This window comes from Cryptomeria japonica, chromosome 7, assembly GCF_030272615.1.
Source record: "Cryptomeria japonica chromosome 7, Sugi_1.0, whole genome shotgun sequence".
Lineage (NCBI taxonomy): Eukaryota > Viridiplantae > Streptophyta > Pinopsida > Cupressales > Cupressaceae > Cryptomeria > Cryptomeria japonica.
The window spans coordinates 364427997-364449408 of NC_081411.1; positions in this window are offsets into that span (position 1 = coordinate 364427997).

Genomic DNA, 21412 nt, shown 5'->3' on the forward strand with positions numbered 1-21412 from the left:
AAGGCCCAAAAATCAAAAAAGGGTTTTAGCAAGAAAAACATCAATATTGACCTTGATTTACATGATTATAAGGAGGAAGAGGATAAGAAAAGGAGAAGAAAGAGCGTACCTTTGGCAAACGAAGATCATCTCACCTCCTTGCTAAAGCTAAGAGAGTCATAATTGAAACCAAGGATGCCTCCCCTAAACTAACTGAGTTCACCTTGGGAGATGATGAGGACTGCTCTAGCGAGGATGAGGAATTTCAAGTGGAAGAGGAGGAATAGGAGGAGGATTGTAAGGATAATTTTGATGGAACGATTGATTCCCTTGAGGACAAGGAGGATTCAGAACAGAATTCCCTACCTCAAAATTCTCTTGGGGGTGTGGAAATGGTGTCTTCCTCTCAGGAAATTCCTACTAATAAGGAGAATTACAGTGCTAGAAAATAGCAAAATCATATACTTGATTTGCAGGTTGAAGTTATGAACTTGGAAGCAAAGGTAAAGGAATATAGGTAGGGATATTAGTCTATGGGAAAGACCCTAAGCTCCCTGTGTGCTATTACTGATTGTATCATGAGAAAAACGAACATGGGTTTTGTTTCGAGATAGAGAAAGATAATAAAAAGCTAAAAAGCTAGGGAATGATGGCAACCTATGGGAGGAGGAGCAGAAGGAGGACACTATGTACCTTGAGATCTGGGATGAACAATTGTAGTGGTTGGAGTGGGACTGCAATCTCATCAAGGGTGAGTAGGACGCAGCTGGATTGATGTCCTTTTTGGTCTATTTTTATCTTGCAAGTGGTATGTCTTAGTTTTAATATAAACTTTTATATGAATAGACCTGTGTGTCATATGATAGAGGTTTCTATTAGAATTAAGTTTTCTAATATAATCATGGACTCTTTATACTTATTTGCTAGTACCTATCATATGAATAGATGGTGGTTGGACATGATTATCATGTTTAGTTATGTTGGTATACTTGTTTTCGATTACTTTTGAGAGTCATTTTTTGAACTTTCTGAATGACTTGTTGTCTAAAGTTAGTGGTTGTATTGTTGCTCTCTAATTTTGCTATTTTGTATGGGTTTAGGGCCCCTCCCTACTAAAGTAATAAAAAACATAAGTATTGTCTTCAAAACGTATCATCTACAATTCCAACATACTAATTTGAAACACTCCCACAAAATAGTAATCCTATTTATTTTGGGAAAATCCCTAAAGATATAACATCACATCATTTCAGCTACCTTTATTTAACTTAATTCCTGAAAAGCAATTTCAATGTTAGGAACTATTAACATATGATGTGACTTATGAGTTGGGAAGTTATAGCCATCACCACTTTCTCATCACAATATTGTTTCACTTGCAAAAGAGCCACAAGTCCAATTGTTTAAATTCAAATTTATGAGAACACTTGCCTAGAGTCTAAGACCACCTATCCAACACTCAAACAACAAATGAAATCCAAAGACCAAGAGGGTGCCCTGCACCACTTAGCCTGAAACTCTTTGACTAAGAGCCAAAGACTACAACTGTTTTTAAAATAACCGTGCCTTCTTCTTCTACAGCTCCTGGGCTTTGTTTTGGAGATTCTGGATGTACTTAACCCGTTTCTTCTATTATGCAATCCCTTGCTAACTGAAATATAACACAAACTCATGAAATTAACAGCAGTGGAATGGGAGCGTGAAGTTAAATCAATAGTAAGTTGAACAAAATAAGATTATCTCCTTGGGAAGCTGTCATCGAATTACCTTTGGAGAAATGGATATAGGCAGCAGAGATTGCAAAGTGCAGAGCATATGTCTCATCTTTTCCCTCCTTATGTTTTCAGATAACACTATGCTCTTATTTCTTTTGCGTTTCATTGCTTCCTCTGGATGTAGAATCAGCTGTTGTGTGTTTTCCACATCCAGATTGTTGTGATGAAGCCTAACAGCACTAGGCAGATCCATATCATGTTCAGGAGTAGAGACACTGGAAAAGAATTGACTATACAGATCTTCTGCCATTGTTATTAAGTTAGAATCTCCCTCAACACGCTCTGCTCTGCACACTTTTTTATACACTTCTGGGTTAGAAGTTTCATGTAAAATTCCTCTATTCTAATTAGAAACTACTTTCTAATGTGATTGAGGTGTGAAATTATTTTGTTTGACTATTATATGTAAACAAAATTATATTCAAACGGAATTTGTATCAGTTCAATAATTGCCTTTCACAAATATTAGACTTTTTTTAGTAGGAAATTAAGAGTTTGAAAGATATCTTGTTGAAAAACATATATATATATATATATATATATATATATATATATATGTATATAAACATTTAAAATTGAAGAGTTATGGCCTTGCATTTTTCAAAGGACAATATAATGAGTGAATTCCTCCATGCATTGAATTACAAAAGAGTGACAAGTACAAGGGAAGAGACTTTTGTGAGACCATACAAAATATTTTTAAATGAAATCATAAGAAGTCCTTTATAGTGACTATTAGCAAGAAATTTGTGGATAGAAAATAGAGTTCTAAACCCCAATGAATTTTTTATGTCAATAGTTTTATATTCGAAACTCAATCCTAGTAAGGAAATAGGCAATCAGATCCAGATAGTAGATAACCTATTTAATAGGACATTAAGAACATACATCATACATTAAGTTTAGACCCAAAGGTGACTATATTAATTATATTTATTCATTATATATGCCCATACATTCACATAATACATCTTCCTCTATTTCTATCTTTCCCTATACATCTATTATATCTCTCTCCTATCCTTACTATTGGTAGTCATATCTTACAATATATGTTTATCTACTAGATAAGATGTGGCCCATACTAAGTACCCTTTATTTGCATGCTATGTTCCAACACCTAGGATTTGTAGGTTGGATATGACAAGACACGACATGTTGTTTGGAAGTCTAACTTGATAATTTTTTCCTTCCAACATCCTCCTCCTTCTACTGTGATTTATCCTCAATTCAAAACTATTCTCAAGTTCAGTGGTAGTGTTTGAGTCATTCATCATTGACAGATAATTGTAAGGTAGCTCAATTTAATATTTCTAAGTGGATTATTCTATATTCGAGAATCTTGTTAATCTTAGTGACTTTTTTTAACATTTCTTATAATATAAGAGGATCATGTCTTTGAACTAAATATTTGTTTGTATGCTTCTATCATGATAAGATTTTTGCCTTCTTCTTTGATCTATCCAAATTTGTCATTTGTCTAACTACCTTATTTCATCTACTTGTTCCAATCCTTCTAATAATTATTTACTAGATGTTTCATCGTAAGTCTCAATGCTAATATTGTGTGGAGGTTTTGAACTATCATATTTATAAGTAATACGGCCTCCATTCCATATACCAAATCAAAGGTTGTCTATTTAACTTAGATCTTTTATATATGGTGTGGTATGCCCATAGTACTATGCATATTTTGATATCCTAGTTAATCCCATTTATACCACACATTTTAGTTAGTGTAGTTCCAATTATTTTAGTGAGTATCTCACTAGATCCATTTGCCTATGGATGATAACATGTCTTCTAGTTATGTGTAAACATGAATTTGGTCAATTATTCTTTGACAATTGTTTCTCTTGATCAATAGTGATGCTTAATAGGTGCCCAAATATGGCAATAATGTTAAGGAATTTCATAGTAGCATAGGAAATACAATCATTGGCAGGCTTCTCTTTGGTACACTTGGTGAGATAATCAATAAAACTAATGATGAACCTTGCCTTATAGAAATTAGTTAGTGGATCAATAGCTTCTCTGAAGTCAATTTCCTATTCTTTAAAAGGAACACGTGCCAAGATAGGTTGGAGTGGCATTTCATCCTTGGTAGTCAACAGTCCAATTCATTAATTAATATACGAGTTCCTTGTATAATTTTTGGCATCTTTATATATACTAGGTCAGGACAATCTAGATAGTAATATTTTTGGGGCTTAGCATCTCCATAAATATGGCCTCATGCAACCGTTTTATTTGTCTCTTTCCAGATTTGTTCTCATTTATGCATATATAATTTTTTCCAAAGGACTTAATTGTGTCCTTTCCTATAGAAAGCTTCTTCAATTAATGTATACGGAAGATATTTTAACAAAAAAAACTTATTTATGATAGAAAAATTTATTTTGAATGGATAGGTCCAAATAGAAACTAGTTTGACCATATCTTGTAGTTCTTCAAGAACTAATGTGATTGGGAATCAATTGGTTTTGGGGAGCTTTTAACTAACTTCCTTTATATATTAGATCCTATTTTGATTTGTAAAAGGTTATTTATACCATTATTGTTCTTGTTAGGAACTGGAAGGACAACTGAGAGGGGGGGTGAATCAGTTGTCAATAAATTATAACCCAAATGCAAATTATTCCAACTTAAACTTAGTGTCGGTAAACCAAACTTAATTTTGGTAAAACAAATTAACAGTTATAGCAGTACTGGTATAACTTAATGCATGAAACAGAAAGAGAAACAACATTCACAACACATGACACAAAGATTTTGACATGGAAACCCTGTAAGGGGAAAAACCATGGTGGGAAACCTTACCCACAATTAGATGATACTACTACAAATAGTAAGTGTATACAAATGGAATCTGCACATGCAGAAAGGCCAACCACCTAGAGCTCACTGCTCAAACACAAAATAGGAGTCACACTTACTACAGTTGGATGGTTAAATCCAATAACAATGTATTCCTTCAAAATAGCATCTACAATGTTGGATTTAGTACTCGTTTAAGCTCTGACAAACACCTTCACAACCTTCCTTCAACCTCTAAATAATGTATGTGTGATTCACACAAGGATATGCTTCTATGATCTTCAATATTCGCACATACACTCATATGTTGCATCTCACAAATGAGATCTTACATTTATACAAAACCTAAGACCTTAACATGAGCTCGTCTCCCTAAAGATATTACATTTAAATCAATTACAAAATAAGTCTTGATGTGATACAATATGTCGGCCTCAATGCATTTACACAATATCCAATCAATAAACCATTTCCAAAATGTGTCATGCTGATTTGGAATATGTTATCTTGTACTAGTCCATAACCTAGACCTATCTGCTAGTAAAGGAAAATATGTCAACCCAATTAGACCAATAAGCAAAACACCAAATCCAAACATCCAATCCATGTCTTTGACATAACCAAATGATCTCCAGATGATAACAAGTCATCAACACTGTCGGTGAACCATATAACCTACCGATGAACATATATCGACGACTCTGCATAAGCCACTAACCATGTCGGTGAACACAATGTGTCAGTTCAACAATAAAATAATATAACTAGAGTGCTAAATCAACAATGTAAACCTCCATAAAGATAAGTGTTGACATCAATGACAAAACCAATGCAACACATGACGAAGTCATCCATAATACCAATAGTTCCTTTTGGGATTAACCATTATTATTAAATTAAATTTTTGAAAGAATAATAACCACCTACATATTCTACCATGCATCACCAATTTATTTAGTAGCAATTTTAAAGGTCTATGGTCAATGTAGAATGTAAACAATGTGGTTAGGAGGTAATGGTGAAAATTATGTAATGCATAGACCATTGCAAGGGCTTCTCTTTTCGCGGTAGTATAATTATTTTTTACTTAGGATAGCTTGTGGCTTGCAAAGTCTACCGGATGGGCTTTGTTCCCCCTAGGTTGAGAAATTACTACATAGATAATTGTTCGAAAGGAATCTTTGTAGATGTGAAATAGTATTGACGAATCAGGGAATATGAGTATAGTGGCCTCTACTATGTTCTATATTAATGTTTCAAGGAATTATCAACATTGGTTCATCTAAGTAATGATTTTTGTTCGCCTTTCTCTAAGATCTTTTAAGCCTACTTTTATAGTGTCATAACCTTCAATTAATTTTTAATGATAGTCAGCATAACATAAGAATCTCTTCACATCTGGTGTATTCATAGAAGGTGGAAAGTTCATAATTAGTGTAATTTTCATTGGATCCACCATGAGTCCTTTTCTTATAATATGTCATAATAATGTTACAAAAGGTACTAAAAAAATATATTTCTTAAGGTTGAGAGATACTTGAATGCTTCTACATTTTTGTAGCATGGTTCAAAGTGCTTGGACATGATATTCGATAAGGCCATATACTATCCAATCAGCTAAGTAAACCTCTATAAATTTGCAAATAAATTATTTAAACGTATTCACCATAATCTTGTTAAAACTTGTGTCTGCAATCTATAGTCTAAATGAATTATACATGAGGGTATGTGTAGGATCATGGTGGGCCAAATAGGCCCTTAAGTGACAATGAAAATAAGAAAAACAGAATTAGGCAACTTGACATAAAAATTTGAATAAGTTACCAACCTTGTTTAAAAAATATGTAAGAATAGAATTTGCAGCAAATTGAATGTAGTTTATAGGCGACTAGTTTTTTTTTAAGAAAAAAAATAAAAAGCTATTTCACAAAAAATTGAAATTTTAATGCAGTAGTACTTAAATTTTAGGAAAAGATAAGAAGCATGTGTTTGTCTAACCACCTAACCACAATCAAATCATAATATTTTTCTATAATATTTTAGATAGAAGTAGAAGAATCATGTGCAGATGTGACACATATTTTTTTGTATATATTTTTGAAATAAATAATTAATTATGATTTTTTTACTACAACTTTTTAAAAATATAAAAAAACTGTATTTTAAACCACCATAACTTGGTCAAAACTTTATGAAACTCAATTTGTTTTATAATCCTGTAGTATATGAAGCATAGAATGTGACACATGTTTCAAATTCCAAAATTGTGATGTCATTTGAAAGTTATAGATATATTTCAATTAACTTATCAATCAAGACTTTAATCAGGATATCGCCACTTTTTGGCCCCTCATGATCCTCCACACAACCATGAACTAGCTCCACTTTATAGAAAATGTTTCTTTTGGTTGATCTTCCTCTTTGATCCAACCTTATGACAACTATAAAACCTATGAGTAAAATAATATATTTCTCTTCTAACAACTAATTTCAAGATCTCCATTTTTAATGGGGTGGGGAATGGGTCATGAATGAAATCTTTGTTTAAGTCCCAAAAATCCACACATATCTCATTCTCCTCTATTTTCTTGTTTTGTAATACCATGGGACTTATTCATTAAGAATCTTTGACTAGTTTGATATTCCCTATTGCCAGCATTTTATCCAACTTTTTTTTATTAGGATAAAGGTGTTGGGATTTATTTTGAAGTTTTTCTCTGAGAATAGTCTAGGGTTTAAGTTCTCTGCATATCCTAAGCCTAAAACCCTAAACCCTAAATCCTAGCCTTGCTACATTTTATTTTTGTTTAATTTAAATGATGACATTTAGCAACTAGTTCTTGGTGATTTAAGTTATCTTTTAAGCCCATCATGTTGTTCTGATGACTGGCCCCTTGTGTTAGCTATTTGGTCTAGCCTTTTTCTTTTGTTGTTTGATGGCCCCTCATCTTTAATCAAATCTACAACTTGTATTTGTTCTTGGTTGCATGATTAGGTCAATTGGCTAGTTAATGCTAACTTCACAACCCCACCTTCCTACCTGGCACCTGGGCCCCATTTGGACAGGTCATATCCCACATGGATAATTCAGTTCCAACCGGATCAACGATCGTGGACATGTAAATAAAAGGTGGGTCTGATATTTTTGTGATATATACCGGTCACCTCTTAGTGATCTGATGGCCTAGATTGTCATACAATTGTACCACTGATGGAAGCTACTCATTGAAGTTAACTTTGCAACCTTTACACTTACATGGTAGGTGGGACTTGCTCAAGCTCATTGAGCACATATGGGGATCGATGAATAGGTAGCATGTGGCATTGGCTGACATAACACTAACATGCTAGGTTGGCTACTAGTGATTGGTCTATGCTAAAGCTTGCATGGCAGAATAGGTCCCACTTAAGTGAATCACCACCCAGGTGGACCTGATATACTTTCAGTATAATGTGACCACTTTTCATTAGAACAATGGACAGGTTGATCGTGCAAACAATCCAAAGTCTAACTCTGCAATGCCATTGTGGATGTGGCATGTAGGACCCATGAAGGCTGACATCAAATGCTCAAGCCAATGAAAGGGTGAACACTTGGATAAGTGAGCCACATAATGGCAATGACCAAGCAACAAATATATTTCAATATGACTATAGGCAACAACAAATCAAATACAATAAAACCATTAATGTATCAACTTCTGATTCATCATCGATTGACCATGAGTTTATTGTTGGGGCCCCAACATTAATCAAATATAAATTGTAATGACTTTCTCCTACCATCACACCATCCTATGTGCTTGTAGTAAATGAGTCCAATTTGCCCATTATGATTCACATCTTTTAGCTATTCTAGCACTGTTTTTTAAGTTGTCTTGTATTTCTCTGCTACTATAATTAGGGTTTCTAAGAAGTGATTGTTATTTTTGTTTTGTTGCATTCCTCTTATCCTTTTTTCCCTTTTTGCATAATTCTAGGTTGTTGATAGTTGTCCGAGTGCCAAAATTTTAGCTTGAAATTTAAAAAGCTTCTCATTTCTATTTCATTAAGTTTGTGCATAAACCCTAACCCTAGAAATGGTAAAATCTTCTAGTTTAGGAAAGAGGAAGTTCTCTAAGGAGATAATCATACAACTCCTTGGATCAATGGAGACAAAGAAGAAGTATAAGCAAGGATCTAAATCGGATGAGTTCATTATTGACCGTTTTGCAAGAATCAAAGATGCTTTGATCCCACCAAGGGGTTTCAGCCTCTGGAGAAGAGGTATAACAAGAAGAAGGAAATAATTCCATTGTTGAATCTGGAATTCCAATTTGGCAAGACTTTTTATTTCAAATGTCTATGTAAATAATGAATTAATTGTTTCAATTGCTACAAATTATAAGCCTGATAGTAGAGAAATTGTGTCTAGTGAAGGTGGCAGGCTAACATAGATTACTAGAGATGTCATCAATGAATTTTTTATGCTCAACCCTAACACATATTGGGCTATTGATCTACAAGAGTCAAATACATAATACAAGAAGAATGAGCTCCTGTATAGAGGAAAATTGGCATCATTTAGGCCTCCAAATATAAAGGGGAATGGTAAAAAATTGATACCACAACAAACTACCCCTTATAACATAGATTTATTTGTTAATTATTTCCTAGACACATACTATGCTTTGTGTTAAGTATGTGTTACAGATGCAAGGAACCTGATTCTGAATTAAATGCTGATGATTTTTATTGATATCCTCATCAAGGATATCAATAGGCCTATTGACTATGCTTCTTTAGTAGGTCAGGGTCTACATGATGCCCTATGCATTAGATATTGTCATGCATTGTGGCTGCTAGGATATGTTGTTGTCATTGATGTCAACATATTCATGTGATTTTCTCTGGTGATTGTTGATTGGGAAGATTTTATGATCTATTTTGTAGTGTTGGTTTATTGATCACTGTTTTGCAAAGTTCGGTATATCCTCTAGTATATTCTCATGTGATCAGATTTGGTACTGAGATTTTAGGATATTGCTTGGGATGGTCTTTTGTATCTTCATTTCAGATGTATCATTAATTTTTTGCTCTGCAGGTTATATTTCTTCGTGGTAGTTCTTGATTGGTTGTGTTCTTGAGCTTTCAATCATTGACCAATGAAGTTTTGAAAAATGGTGTTGATGTAATTGTTCCTGATGATTCTAATGTTCTTTCTAGTGTTTCTTAGTCATGTCCTATTTGTTTTGGCAATCCACATTGATCATTGTATGAATTTTTGGTGGTTTTCATCAACTGGTAGTGATTTTCATGTTATGAGGTATTTCTGGTGGTGTAGCGTGTTATGGTTGTTCTTGGTGTGATTTCTGGTGGATTTGTTTGTTTGGGAATTTTAATTAGGACCATGTTATGCTATGTAAACCATTATATTGGTTCAGTGGTCAATCTTTGTATCGTGTGATATAATTTTCTAATTATGAGTTGAGGGTTAGGGTTTATCTGACCTTGTTATCAAGGTTGATGAATTGTATATGGGTAAGTGCACCAAGATAGTGTGCAAAAAGGGGGTATAAGTGGACACTTTTCTTCTAAAATCAGGTAAATCTAAACTTGGAGGAGAAAGTTGAGAGCCATCCACTCAAGATATGAAGATACTCAAAGAAAAAAGATTATAGTACTCTAAATCTAGTTTCCAAACTACTAATATTTTCAAAATTGGATAAGATTAAGGGAGTCAAATCCAAAACAGACCCTAATGTTTTTTGAAAAACATAACATAGTGTCTGGCATGCGCATCAAAAAAGTCATAGTTAGATTTAGTATTTTGACAAACCCTTTGGCAGAAAGATAGGTAAGAGTGAGCACTAATAGTTGTGTTTTTTTTTGTAATTGTTTGTTCAGTATTTTTTTATGATTTTTCCAATCAAGCACATCATGAAAATCAGGTACCTGTTCATGCATGAAGCATAAATTACACCAAAACAATAGAAAATGCAAATAATATATAATTTTTTTAAAATTTGGATAAGTAGATCAAAAGATATTAAAAAAATGCTACACATATGTCTTTGAGAACTATGGAGACACTAGTAAAAGAAATTCAATAATAATATGTTAATTGTTGTTCAAATTTTAAAAAATTACATGGTTAGAAAGCTCAGAAGATGGATGAAAATATGGTGGAAAATTTAGAAATACCCACTTGATGAAGTGTAAACCTAATGATGACAAAGTTGAGAAACCAAGTTCATAAAAAAAAACACATCAAAAAGGAGGGAAATGGAGGGAAATCAAACTTCCAAACCACAACTTTGTCATCCAAGCCTATTCACAAGCCTAAATAGACAAGAGAATGTATAGGGTTTCTTTTGAATAAGAACCGTGTACAAGGTTTTATTTGAATAAGCAATGCATACGCGATTCTTCCTGTGATACTATAACATTAAAAAATTAATGTGTATGTTTAAAATGTGTGTGTGTGTGTGCACATATATATATAATGTGTATATATATACACACACATAGATGTATGTATATATATATAATATATGTATGATGTATGTATACATATATGTATGTTTATAATATATATAATATTTATGTATGTGTATTATCTTTTGATATTTTATGTTTATTATATTTATATGTGTATGTACATGTACATGTATATTGATATATATTGTGTTTTGATATCTTATTGTACATTGTATTCCTCTCTCTCTCTCTCTCTCTCTCCCTCTCTCTCTCTTAGGACCCCACATAACACCGGGATCATATGATGTTCTAACACATGTGCGGCCCCATTATGACCCTACATGATGTTGGCAATTCATGAAGATTGAATTGATGAAGTATAGTGTTGTCATTGATATCAATAGTAACCGGTAATGGAGTTGTATTGCAACCAGTAGTGATGCAGTAGTGCAACTGGTAGTAGAGAAGTGATGGAAACCAGTATTGGTATTATTATTCAAGCAGAGTGATCAACCGGTAAACCTAACCAATTGATATGTTGAACCCTAACTGATGGAGCTTTGTGAATCAGTTGTGATGATTTACATATGATCGAATGATGATCAGATATGAGGATACCACATAAGCATGATGCACGTGATGAGGTTCAAAGTGGTTTTGGCACTTGAAGATAATCATTTATCTTGGGAATGATCAAATGCAAAGAATGAAGAGGAAAATGCGTGATGAGCTACAGGATCCAATGTGTGGTGATCCAAGAGTGGTTGAAATTGTCTAGAACAATGTGTAGTTGATTGCTATGTAATCCAACGGTTATGATTGAACCGATGTGTTTGTAATATTTATGAGTAGGTTTTGTGCTATATTACTGACCTATTATATTTGTATTTAAGATCAATGAGTTGTTTTGTAAGAGTGTTGGCAATTTAGTTAAGTGTGGTAGTGGGATTATTTCCGAACTAGAAGAAGTGTTTGCAGAATGTTGTGAAGGTAGATAGGAGCATAAAAGGATCTAACTAAGAAAGATAGTCTTATTACCAAATTAGCAAAGAACCCATTGTTCTCTAACCATTACAACAATTAAATCCCTTAATTGGGTAAGTTTTAATATGCTTGGTATTGTTTAGATCCTCTAACCAGGTGATCCATTAGCTTGGATAGGTTACTCCTAATAGGGTATTGTAGTCAATCCCTTAACTGGGTGGTCCCTAACTGGATTTGTTCTTAACATGACATTATTGTATAGGCTTCTAACAAGGCTTGGCTCCTAACAGGGCGAACTTTAGAAGAGTTCAAAATACTTGTTGGTATTCATCCCCACGATGGTTTTTCCCATTTGGGTTTCCACATGAAAAATTATTATGTCAAGTGGTGAATGATTTTGTGGATGTGTTTTATATGGTTGATTTAATTAACTGGTAAAGCCACTTAGATATGTTTAGATGACCGGAAGTGATCTAAAATGAGCTATTGCTGATGTTAGTAAAGTGGTTTAATGTTTTAGTTAAATGTTATGTGAGTTTCAAATTTGTTGCATTGTATCTTTGATGTTTTGGTCAACCAGTAAAGTTTGGTAATGCAGTCACAGTTTTTGATACATTGACTAAACCAATTAGTTTAGCAAGTTATTTTTGAGTTGGGATTAAGTTTGGTGAAAGTTTAGTTTGTTTTTTATCTACTAATTCACCCCCCCCCCTCTTAGTAGTTGACCGGATGCTTATTGTTTCATCATATTATCAATTGGTATCAGAGCAGTTTAGGTCCTCTTGTGTTTAATCCTAATAGCTTGAGAAAAAGATATAGGAGAACATGATGAAGAAAGAAGCTCTAAAGTTCAATAGGCAAAACTATAGAATCTGGAGTGATAGGATGAAGATCTATATCAAGAGCTTAGGAAGTCAATATTGGGAAGATGTTACTAAATATAACTTACCTAGTGGGATTTTGTCAGATGTTCAAAAGGAGCAATAGGAGAACAATCAAGCATTGGAGGCCATTACCAGCTCCTTGTCTGATTCAGAGTATGTTGATGTTCATAGATTGGAGACTGCATATGAAGTGTGGAAGAAACTAGAAGATATCTATAATAGTGCTGAGCATGTGAAGATTTCCAAAGAAGAGAGTCAAAGAGATAAATTTGATGATATGCGGATGGTCGAAGGAGAAAATATTTAACAATATGGTCAAAGGATCAAGGAGATAGTCAGAGAGATCAAAACTGTTGGAGATATAGTGGAGGATACCACAACAGTTATCAAGGTGTTGAGAACCCTTCTACCAGTCTACGCTATCCGAGTTACAACCATTCAAGAACTCAAGTCTGTTGATAAAATAAAAAATAACTCTTGACTCCATCATTGGTAAATTAACTACATTTGAAAAAAATGGTTTTGATGGAAGTGTTAAGAGATTAGAATATGCATTTAGAGCCTTAGTTTCAATCCCATCAGTAAGGAAAAGCAGAGAAGTCAGCTACAGTCATGAGTCTAGATCCAACAAAGAGGTAGATAATGAAGATAGTCTGATTGATCTTGAAGCATTGTTGGCCAAGTGGTTACCCAGAGGTACTGGTAAGTACAGAGTTAAATTACCTTTGAAGTGTTTTGCATGTAATCGGATTGGACATATTCCTGCTAACTGTCCTAATGGAGATAATGAGAAAAAAAGTGAGAAGTATAAGAAGTATAAATGAAAAGGTAAAAGAGATTGTCTCATTGCAGTGGGTGGAGGAATTACAGATGAGGAATCTAAAGAAGATGCAAATGAGGACATTGTCTTTGTTGCTATTAAAGAAAAGACATCATATTAGAAAGCATTATTCTCTCGTATTGGTAGTTTTGATGACTGGATTATAGATAGTGTTTGTTCACACCACATGATCGGTGACAGGAGTAAGTTTCTTACTTTGAGAAATTTTAATGGAGGTGTTGTGAGAATTGGGAATGACTCACCCTACATGGTGAAAGGAAAGGGATCAATCTATTTGAATGGAAAAAGCAGTGCAGATGATGTCTACTGGGTTGAAGGAATTAAACACAATCTTTTGAGTGTTGCTCAACTCAATGACAAAGGTTACCCACTAGAATTCAAGAATGGAGTCTACAAGATTTATGGAAGCAAGGGTGAATTGATTGTAGTCAGAAAACAAACCAAATGTAACTTGTTTCATTTAAGTTGTAAAGTCAACAATTGTTTAATTGCAAAAGTAGAAGATAGTTGGCTTTGGCATTGAAGATTTTGTCATGTAAATTTTGATAACATTGTAAAAGTTAGTAAGTCCAAATCTATAAGAGGTTTACCACAATTAGAAAAACTAGTGAATGCTTTGTGCAAGGAATGTTAGTTAGGGAAGATGACATCCTCAACCTTCAAGAGAAAATATTTCTCAGCAGATTGTTTGCTAGATTTGGTTCATACCAACCTTTGTTGACCAATGAGGACTAGGAGTATTCAAGGTGATCAGTATTCATGATTTTTACTGATGATTTCTCAAGGATGATGTGGGTCACATTCTTGAAAGACAAGTTATAATCATTTAGCAAGTTTAAGGCATTCAGAGCCTTAGTTGAAAATGAAAGTGGAAAGAAGATAAAGTGCTTAAGAACTGATCAAGGTGGTGAATTTACTTCAGAGGAATTCACTAGATACTATGAAGACAATGGAATTAAGAGGCATCTTTCCACACATAGGACACCACAATAGAATGGTATTGCAGAAAGGAACAACCAGTCAGTTGTTGAAGCTGCTAGGACTATGTTAATTCAAGGAGGTGTAGCTAAGACATTCTGGAGAGAAGCTATCAACACAGCTGTTTACACAATGAGCCAAATGCTAGTTAAAAGCGGTAAGGATAAAACTCCCTATGAGTACTCATATGGTAAATCACCTAATGTTAGTTACTATAAGATTTTTGGTAGCAAATAATTTATCAAAAGAGGTGATTATGTTGGTAAGATTGATGCCAAGAGTGATGAAGGCATATTTCTTGGTAACTCCACCAAGATAAAAGCTTACAAGTGTTATAACAACTAGACCAAGAAGATCATTGAGAGTGTTAATGTCTGAGTTGATGAGTTTCCTGAGAAATCAGAAGAAACCAGTAAAGAGAAGGAAGAAGAAGAACCTTACATACTCTTTTTGGAACCGGAACCGATGAAGCCAAAAGTTGAAGAACATAATAGAGAAGCCCTAGTTCAACCGGAATAGGGAGGTCCAACAGAAGAAGAATAAAGTGAAGAAGAAGAAGAACCTAGAAATCAAGATCATGTCATTCCAATGTATGTTAGACTCAATCATGGCCCCGATCAGATTATTGGAGACATGAATGTAGGTGTGCTAACAAGAACAAGGCTTAAAAAGAACTCTTGTATGATTTCCACCATTGAGCCTAGAACTGTAAAGGAAGCATTTGCAGATAAAGACCGGATCAAGGAAATGGAAGAAGAACTTGACTAGATAGAGAAGAACCATACATGGTCATTGGTACCTAGACTAGAGAACAAGAGTGTAATAGGTACAAAATGGGTATTAAGGAATAAATTGAATGAAGATGGAGTAGTGGTAAAGAATAAAGCCAAACTGGTATGCAAAGGATATGCACAAGAAGAAGGTGAAGACTATGGTGAGACATTTGCACCAGTTGCAAGATTGGAAGGAGTAAGGACTCTACTTGCATTTCCAACATATAGAGGATTCAAAGTATATCAAATGGATGTTAAGTCAACATTCATAAATGGAATATTGGAAGAGGAAGTCTACATTGAACAACTAGATGGTTATGCTTTAACTATAGAAAAGGACATGGTGTCCAAATTACGTAGGGCATTATATAGACTGAAGCAAGCACCTAAAGCATGGTATGAAAGAATGCACTCTTACTTGGTGAAGATAGGTTTTTTCAGAGAACCAGTGGAGATAGTAACATATATCTCAAGTCAGAAGGAAACAACATACTGGTAAGTGAGGTATTTGTGGATGATATCATTTTTGGAGGAAATGATGATATGTGTCATGATTTTTCTAATGAGATGAAGAATGAGTTTGAGATGTCACTGGTGGGTGAGATAAAAAATTGCATATGTCTGCAAATCCAATAGATGAAGGATGATATTTTCATCACATAGTCCAAATATGTGAAAGAAGTATTGAATACTTTTGGAATGAGAGACTATAAACTAGTGGGAACACCAATGGTTATAGGTTATAAATTGTCTAAGGAGGATGATTCTACAATAGTGGATGAAAAGGAGTATAGGTCCATGATAGGTAAACTACATTATGTTGTCCACATCAAAGTGGACATTTCTCATGCAGTAGGATTGGTTGCTAGATTTTAGAAGAGCCCAAAGGAGACACACATGGTAGCAACTAAAATAATTTTTAGATATCTGAAAGGCACAATTGATTATGGATTATGGTATCCATATGTAGGAGACTTTGATTTAAAAGTCTATAAAGATGCATACTAGGTAGGCAATGTTGATGATAGGAAGAGTACAACCGAAGGAGCATTCTTTCTTGGAGGAAGACTAGTGTCTTGGAGTGGCAAGAAACAAAGTTGTATCTCACAATCAACTGCAGAAGATGAATATGTTGAAGCTTATATGAATTGTACCGAAGCAATCTGAATGAAACACATTTTGGAAGGTTTCAAGTTGAAGATATCAAAACTGGTAAGGATTTTATGTGATAACACCAATGTGATAAACATTTATAAGAACTTGGTGTTGCATTCTAGGACAAAGCATATTGAGTTGATGTATCATTTCTTGAGAGAGAAAGTGAAAAGTAAAGATGTGTCACTGGAGCATGTATCTACTAAGGAACAACTAATGGATATCTTTACTAAACCTCCACCTAAGGCTACATTTGAGTATCTTAGAGGTAAGTTAGGGGTTTTACCCCTACAAGAAGTCAATTAACTAGATGTGGAAGATGTCAGTCCCAGAGCTTATTGAAAATCTTGAAGTAGGATTGGTGTAGAGTGGAGTGTCACAACCCTCCTTTATCACTTTTGATTTGATACAATTCTATTATATTTTTTTGGGTTGAGCTATTGAAAATGATTGAATAAATATTATAAAAGAATAAATAATGGACCCACATACACACTTGGAGAATATAATTTAAATAGGCATTATTTATTTATTCTTTTTCCCATTCCCAATTATGGCACATGTTGTAGGAGAAATTAGAAGCTTCTAGAGGAATCTTCATTCTTTAATACCTTGCATGTAACTCCCCCACTAGGATATTAATCAATTTTGCATGGGTCCAATATTGGAAAAAGAATCTCATTCTTAATTAATTTCTCTAGATAGTGGAATTAAGGGATTTTCCCTATATATTGTATGCAAGTTTTCAAAAGAGGGAGTCAGTTATTCTTTGAAGAAAGTTTTCTCAAATAGTTTGTTTTTAGTAGTCATATTTTCATTTGGAGAATAGTTAATGTTGTTTTGAAGAAATTTTTCCAAGCTTGCAAGGAAGGATCAAGGAAGGCTAGTCTTGAAGATTTGGAGAGGATTCGACATCAAAAGGCTTCTCCAGGTTCCTTCTTTGCATTTGTTAATTCCTTATGTAAATTTTTATATTTTCAAAGGAAACATCTCCTCTTAGATTCTTTAGTTGAATATAACTTTCTGAAGGAAATCATTTCTTAATTGTTTGATAGATTAATTGGAAAGGAAATCTATTTTTCATTAAAGAAATACATTGATAAAAGTTTCTTTTCTTTTTAAAATACAAATGCAGATTTCTCTTTTATTGGTTAATCTATTTATTTAATCTATTTAAAAGAAAGAAATCAGATTCTACTTTTCTATTTTTTTTTGAAATCTAGAGAAAATCTTGAATCTGGAAATAAAAAAAGAAAATAAATCATGCTTTTCAACATCTCTATTCTTTTTTTTGAAAAACTCAAATTCTTTTATCTCTATAAATAATTTTTTTTCACTATGCATATAATCATTTGTATTTAGGAATCTCGCTATGAGAAATAGTATATCAAATATGATTTCTTCTCAATGTTGTTGTATAAAATCCTTGTGGGAAATATTATCTTGTTATTTATTTAATTTCAGAAATCTCTCTTTGTGAATATCAATTTCCTGGAAATCTCATCAAAAAAATTTATTATCTCAACATAAGACAAATTTGTTGAATATGATCTCTGTGAAATCAAAATTTATACATGTACGTATCTTTGAGGAAATTTAGCTCTCTATTGTATTGCTGTCTCAAATTGAAGAATAGTGTATTTCTTTGGGCTCCTGTGAGATCATCTGAAATAAATTTCCTCTAATATCTTCCATGCCTGTGAATAAATTCTTATTCTTATTTTTATAATAACATTTTTATATAAATATGTCCCTCTTATATCATTAAATAAACTGGAATAAAAACCATATATATATATATATATATATATATATATATATATATATATATATATATATATATATATATATATATATATATATATATATATATATATATATATATATATATATATATATATATATATATTATTAATTTATACAAAAAAAATGGTAATAAATAAATAAATAAAGTATGTTGTAAAGTCTTTACGTAGAAGTAATTATCAGGCAACATGCAGGGGGAGGCGGCGTTAATGTAACTACTGCGGGGAGTGGAGAGGCCCACGGTGTCCTCTAGTTTCTATGGGCTTGCACTTGCAGGTCCGCAGGGGTGATGGGACCCATGGACCCCCAGTCCCCATTAACTCTTAAAAGCAAAGTTTCATTCTTTTTGTTATTTAGATTTTTTTTATATGTATATAATTTGCAATTTAGGAATTGTTATTATTTTCTTTAGTATAAATTTTAAGTTAGTAAACTAAACTTAGAAAAATTTATAAATAATTAGGATCATTGTGTAGTAAATTCGTAATTGTAAATTAAAGTATATAATTGGAATCTCTCAATCTATTTGAGATTTATTGGGTTACTTAGTTGGCATTTTAGATTCATTATAAGTAATTAATTTATATTGTTATGATTTGATCCAAAATTTGTCTATGTCTAAACTAATTGCTATTTTTGGAACCTGTGACTCTATAATTAATTATTCCCGTGGTAGGAATAAAACATTGCTTAACCTTGCATGTAAGTTACACTATTCTTGCATCATGCGAATTACTTATACATTAATTGCATTTATTGACGTCTTCATCATCTCCATACAAGTTACATGTTTTTAATTATCAATATGCGAGTTTCGTAATTGTCATTATTGTGTAAGTTAGATTTCAAGTTTGAAATATTAAATAGTTTAGTTGAAGGATGGTATTTTTATCAAGTGGTACATGAATGCCATCAAGGTAGTTATTTCAATTAATTAAACTTTGCAATGTCTAATTATGTACATTCATTTCATAATTTTTTCAAGCATGATGTTTTTCATAGCTTCTTAGTTAGAAAACTAAATAAAGGAAGTTGGAAAACCAAAACCTAGTAGCGTTTGATATTTATTGTGCCTCTAGGTCATGCTTATAGGCAATACCGTCATGTGGAACTACTGTACTTAATGCCTAATAAAGCTGCATCAATGACGTCTGTGGCATCGTCCCTATAAATTGTCAGGGAGTAATAAGGGACACTTGGAAGTTAAAATCCAAGGGGTGGGTAATCCCCCTTGGATCGATAACCTAATAAGATAATCCTTAAATGATTTTACATCCGCTGAGTTAAACCATAGTAAACCCCCTTTAGGGTTGATTGAGTGAAATGTTTTTATGAAATTGATTTAATATTGAAGAGATGTTGACGATTGACAATTGAGTCAAGGGTGATGCTTATGATGGGTATTAGGATCTAGTTGTTTTAGCCCACAAACAATAGGCCATCTTGAGCCTTTGTTTAAGTGCTACCACCATGGGTAGCAACCACAGAGAAACTGTCTAGAACATTGACCCTAGAAAGGGTTGTGTACCCACTAACCAGTTTACATCAAACCATAGATTAAAAAATAGAACTACATACTTTACGCCTTGATCCCATGCCAAAACGGGTATGTAGGAAGGTTAGGGATGGATTTGTCCCCAGTACTCAAGCATTCGTGGAAGGGGTCTAGGTTTTGGTAAGAAGAAGGATTGAGAAGAATCCTAATTTGAAAGATAAGTATAATAAAAAGGAAAAAGTAATTCAATGCATACTCGGAAGGAGTCCCGTATGGATTCGCTTGACTTCCCAAGGCTTTAAACCAAATTCCGAGGTGGAATTCAAGCTTGTATTATGTTGTTTTGATTTCTCCTAAGGACGGTGACCTTAGTGCACTCCTATTAGAGGAGTGTAGTACTTAGTGAGTGACTCAAGACTCAAATGGTCCCGATGAGTCTAAGTCTCTAGCCAGAGCACCTCCTATTCCAATTGGATAGATGCCTACCCCGTATGGGTAGATGCCTATCCCATATTGGATAGATGAAACCTTCTACTTCATATGGACAAATACCTAACCTGTATGGTTAGATGCTCATCCCGGATGGATGAATGCCTAATCCTAATGGATGGATGCCCAGAGTATGCGATTGAATCAAACACAAATGATTAAAGTAAACAAAAAAGAAAAGTGGTCAAATTTTGTTGGGTTAAGTAAAGTAGGTTATTACATGGAGCTACTCCACGGGGGGAGCAATTAGTTGTAGATTGGTGAAGCATGGAATGGTTAACCGTCACTTTGGCATTGCTGTCAAAGGGGGAGAAGAATTGTATATGATTGATAGCCAGTAACTAGCTAAAGACATGGAGATACGGTTGAAGGAGAGTACATGAAAAAATGTAAACCAAGATTCCTATACCTATGTATGTGCATTACTCTCAATCATCACAATCATGTGACACAACATGACACCTAAAGGGGTCGTGTTGCTCAACTAAATGACCCCACATAACATGACCTCACATTACATGACATAACATGCTCAACTCAATGACCCCACATAATGCCTAATGACATCATGTGACCCCTTAGCACACCACATGATCCTTTAGGATCATATGATGTCCTAAGGGGTCATATGGTGTCCTAAGGTGCCAAGATGAGCCATTATTACAATATAAAAACTAGTACCAATACTGCTTACAAAAATAACAAACCAACATGCTCCCCCTCTCTCCCTTCTACCATACCCCATCCATACACAAATTCCACTTGGTAAACAACTTCTTTATCTAAAAATTGGTTGCAAGCCTCACAAGTTGTTTATAATTGGCAAAAATTTCATTGTTACCCACTTTTCTTGTGTAGAGAAAATTTAGAAACACTTTCAAGCTTTCTCCTCCTACCTCCTCCACTATCACTTCTACTCTTCTGCTCTCCATGAAACCTGTAACCTGAAACACAATAATTTATCCTCCCACCTCTTT